The sequence below is a fragment of the Raphanus sativus genome, unplaced genomic scaffold (assembly GCF_000801105.2).
Source record: "Raphanus sativus cultivar WK10039 unplaced genomic scaffold, ASM80110v3 Scaffold4785, whole genome shotgun sequence".
Lineage (NCBI taxonomy): Eukaryota > Viridiplantae > Streptophyta > Magnoliopsida > Brassicales > Brassicaceae > Raphanus > Raphanus sativus.
Genome location: NW_026620086.1, coordinates 1 through 4,710, shown reverse-complemented (window position 1 = coordinate 4,710; position 4,710 = coordinate 1). Strand labels below are relative to the sequence as shown.

The window sequence follows — 4,710 nt, the reverse complement described above, 5'->3', positions numbered from 1 at the left end:
GGGGGCTTCCACTCTTAAGAATAATTAAGTAGTTAATTTTGTGATTTGAAAGGTTAAGAACTTTTGTTACTCTAATTAATTTTTTCCTCCTCTAATGGGAGAACCTCATTGAATATATACATGAAATTAAAAAGAGATTATGCTTTTCAATAACCATTTATTTATTTTCTTCAAACCACATTATAAAAAATTCAACAAAGTTTTAGGAATCACACATTTATTCAATTTCATATAACATTAATAAATATATGAATAATTTAATCGACTTTTAAAATAGATTATCAGATTTTCCGAGTTTTTATCGGATCAACTGGTATCAGCTCACTGGTTAAGTTTGTAGCAATTTTTTTGTTTTTATTGAGTTTATCGATTTTTAATTAAAGATTTTTTCATAAAATACAAATCTAATTATATATGTATCGCCAGATCTATCAGTTCAACTACGGGTCAAACTCGAATATAAAAATACTACTTAAACTCAAACATTATATTAAAAAAACTTGAACTATAATTTTCCAATTAAAAAGTTTTAAATTTATGTAATTTTTTTCTTGAAACTGTCAACAAAGCAAATACCCGCGATTTTTAAAGCGCGGATCAAAAATCTAGTAACATGCTATAGCCAAACACTTATTATGTTTATATTCTTAGTTTCCTCTTTTATTATGTTTATGGCATCCAATTTCTCAATTAAGAAACTGTTAGTACATTTTCACCCAAAAAATTTGAATAGGTAATTAGGCTCAATTATCTTTTTCTTGTAAGGGTCCTGCGAAACTATGAATGTGCCGCGAAGGCCCAATATATAAGTATAATGGGCCAGTCTGCAGGTGGATGGAAGCCCTAGCTAGCTCCCCCATGGAATCATCTTGTATAAAAGCAGAAACCTAAATTCAAGAAAACAAGTGACTGCGACGCCGGGAATCAGCAATGGGTATGTCTCTCTACTTTTGTCTCCTTTACTGTTGTGTTTCTCTAATGTTCACTAGACTTTGGTGCTATATGTGTTTTGTATGAGAATGGAATTAAGAGTTTCAGAAATGTGATTTTGGTAACGACAGGGGCGTACAAGTACGTGTCGGAGGCTATGGAGGAAGAAGCAGTCGGATGTGATGAGGTTTGTGCAGAGGGTTAGGTGCTGGGAGTATCGCCAGCAGCCTTCCATTGTTCGTCTTGTTCGTCCCACCCGTCCAGACAAAGCTCGTCGTCTCGGCTACAAGGCCAAGCAGGTACTCTTCTTGTTCTCTTGCCCTTGTATCATTTTCAATATATGTGTGATTAGTTTTAGGTAATCTCGAACCAAGCCTTTGATTGTAACTAAGCTGGTCAAGCGGTGTCTTGACACGTAGGCATCCTCCTTTTTAAAAGTAGATATGTCTGCGTTTACATGATAGAGTACTTCCTGAGACCAGCAAAATCAATTCAATCTTCTGACCGAACAACTCTTTTTATCTACTGTGGACTCTGTTCTTGTCTAAGATTGATACACTTTTTTTTAATAAGCCGTGGATTAGTATTATAGTTTGTTTTGTCTTGTTTTACGTTACTATTAGAGAGTGTGTGGAATCTCAATGTTTACTCAAACAACTTTAATCAACATAAATCTAACAGCTGATTATTAGAATGAAGAGAACTTATCAAAATTAATCATACGGCTCTATGTGATGTGATCTAGGTTTAGATGTCTGATTTTCAAGATTGAACAAATGAATGCTTCAGATACGACTCTGACTACGCGTTGGCGCGTTTTTTTTCTTATAATGATTCTTTAGTAACGTTATCATCAGCTTTTTTCCTTTCTGTGCAGAGCATGATCAGTATGCTAAAGCAAGACACAGTATCCTGAAGTTGTGTGGTTTTCATAACTGACAAACCAGCCAGGGAATCAATAAGAAAGCGTGGGATGCATGCATCCGGTGAGGGATTGGTTGTTTCATTCAAAGGAGCTGATGATAATTACAAAAGGATTACTTGCAATCTACGACACTCTTCCAAGTACATTTACTGTATCATATCTGTGCTATGTCTTAACCCGAAGAATAATCAATGCTTTTATGTTTATAGTGGGTTCATCCAAACCTTTTGTTCTTTCTACTAGACTGGTCACTCTTTGTAATGGCTCTATGATCGATAGACTGGTCACTCTTTGTAAATGGGATCCTTTTAAGGAACTCAGCTTGAGATTAATCCAAAAACAATGCTTATACAACACAACATTACAAAAAAAAAGTTGAATTAAAAGGAGAGCAAAGAGTCTTCATCATCTCTAAACGTTCTTGAGCTTCTTCATCTTGGAAGGTGGCCATCGACCCTTCTTCCTCAACTTATGCTTACGAACCAGACGTTTCCTCCGTAGCCTAACCTTTTTGGCCAGCTTCATATTCATCCTCTGTTCCGGGAGAAGCTTCTCTTTAGCTTCTTTTGATTCAAGTGGTAGTTTGTCCACTTGGGACAGTAGCGACAACAGTCTTAGGTGGTTCCTCATTGCTCTCGGGCTCAGCTCTGTCTACTCCAGAGGCAGCTGCCTTCACAGTTGTTGATCTTCCATTGCTATTGCTCAAGTTGTAAGCACTGTGTGAGACTCTGTTCTTTGACTCGATGGTGTTGTGTTTAAGGATGAAAACTGAAACCCATGTGAAGAAACCCAAAAAAAAAAAGAGATCAGAGCTTAATTCACACCAAGTAAAAAGCCTACGAAATTAAAGTGTTCCATAAACGTCTCAATGAAAATATATCCCATCTCTTCCAGCTTAATAAAGGAAGAAGCTTTCCGTTTCAAAACTAAGAAACTGAAGTAGCTCAGGAACTGGAGTTTTTTCTTCTTTTTTTTGGTTATGCGGTGAAGATTTTTTCACTGTGATTCGTAAGACTAGATAAAAAAGGTTATGCGGTGAAGATTTTATGTCTAATGTGAATAATAATTAAACTTCAAATCTAAAATAAAGCAAAAATATAGAGTTGTAAAACTTAGAACTTAGAAAAGATTTTACTACAAATTTGTAATAAATAAAATAATCAAAAAACAAAAAAAGAAAAAAGAAAAAGAAGATACAGTCATAAAAGCTAGCAAGAAGAACGACGGCAAAAAAAAAAGAAAACTGAAAGAAATGTAATTTTTAATTGGAAATTTACAATATAAATGAGAATCTAAAAAATAATTAAAATTTTAAAAGTTTTTAAAAATGTAAAAATTATCTATTGGTTCAATCAGTGGTTCAACCGGTACCGGATTTTGGGTTTTAGTGGGTTTTTATGGGTTTTTGCGGGTTTTTAAATTTTGGGCTTTTCACAAAACCCGAACCGGATTTATCTCGGGTCACCGGGTTTACCGGTTCGACCGCGGGTCCGAGTCAGGTTTCAAAACACTGCAACATTGATCATGATAACCGGGGCTTCTATCTCAGTTGGTAAAGGGTTCACAGCTGTGAGTTCCGTCATCTGGGTTCGAATCCCGGCCACTGAAGAATTAACATTTCGGCATCGCCAAAAAGAGAGGACCGACATGTGGCAACACGTGACTAATCTGGACCACTTATGTAGAGCCAGGATACCTCTGTATAGTTCAAAAAAAAAGTTGATCATGATAGCCTCAAATTTCGCCTTCAGGAGCTGGGGTAAGATAACAACAATGACACAATCGTCAAGAAGATAAGTGTCAATGAAGGCGCGACATCGATTGGCTTGGTTTACCAAAAATCTATCGAACTTAAGAAGAAATGCAAACCTTCAAAATGTGAGATTCAAGATAGGGCAAATATCCGACCAAATTGGTGTGAAGTCTTACCTCTCTTGGTCGTGAGAAAGATAAAGAATAGTATTTATCTTAGCGGTTTTTAGACTCATCAAACTTCAGAGTACGAACCTGGGACAAGCCTATGGAGCATCCAGCGATGCAATGCATATCATACTTGATGAGACAAAAAGTAATAAGATCACAAATAAAGAATTGGTTTTAGATGTAAGAGATTTTCTTGAGTGTGAATGATGTGCTCAACAACCCGGGCTGTATGCATGTATCGCAGCGATAGCACTAATACGCTGAAATGAATTTTCAGATTTAGTTTCTATGAAATACTAGATTTTCTCTCCGCGCTACGCGCGAAAAAATGTTTTTACATATTATTTTGGAAAATTAATAGACCATAAATAGTTGGTTTATATATTTTATAATTTTTGTGTAACTTTAAAACAAAAATAATGAATTTAGAAGTAATAAATTTTAAAATGTCTAAAACAGTCAAACACATATAAATAGGTTGATCTTTTTTTTTAAATAGGTTGATTTGCTTACAGATATGTTGCTTTTTGAATGTGACATTAGTATTCTATATAATATTATATTTATTAATTCCTAAAGAGATTAATGTGACTCATCTTAGATAAAGTAAGAATAATATTTTATTCTAAATATTGAGGTGAATATTAACTTTATGTATTGTTTAAAAAAATCAATTAACAGAAATCAAACATGATAATGAAATTTATTTTCCATTCACCTTTGTATATGTTTGGATTAGTGATTATTATCGAAATATTTTATATTTTACTTTTTTATACTTTGAAATTGTCTAAAAAGTATTGTATCGCTATAACATAATATGCATGAACGTATTTTGGGTATATTTTATTAAAAAAGTAATGTGGTTTCTTGGATAATTTGAATGATATGTGACTACGATGTTAGAAGGTATTCTTTACCATTTATAAAAA

The 4,710-nt window shown here is 34.1% G+C and overlaps 1 pseudogene; it reads right to left on the bottom strand.

Moving 5' to 3' along the window:
* Positions 1–2,057: 2,057 nt before the first annotated feature.
* LOC130507558 (50S ribosomal protein 5, chloroplastic-like) lies at positions 2,058–2,623 on the bottom strand (annotated as a pseudogene).
* Positions 2,624–4,710: the final 2,087 nt, after the last annotated feature.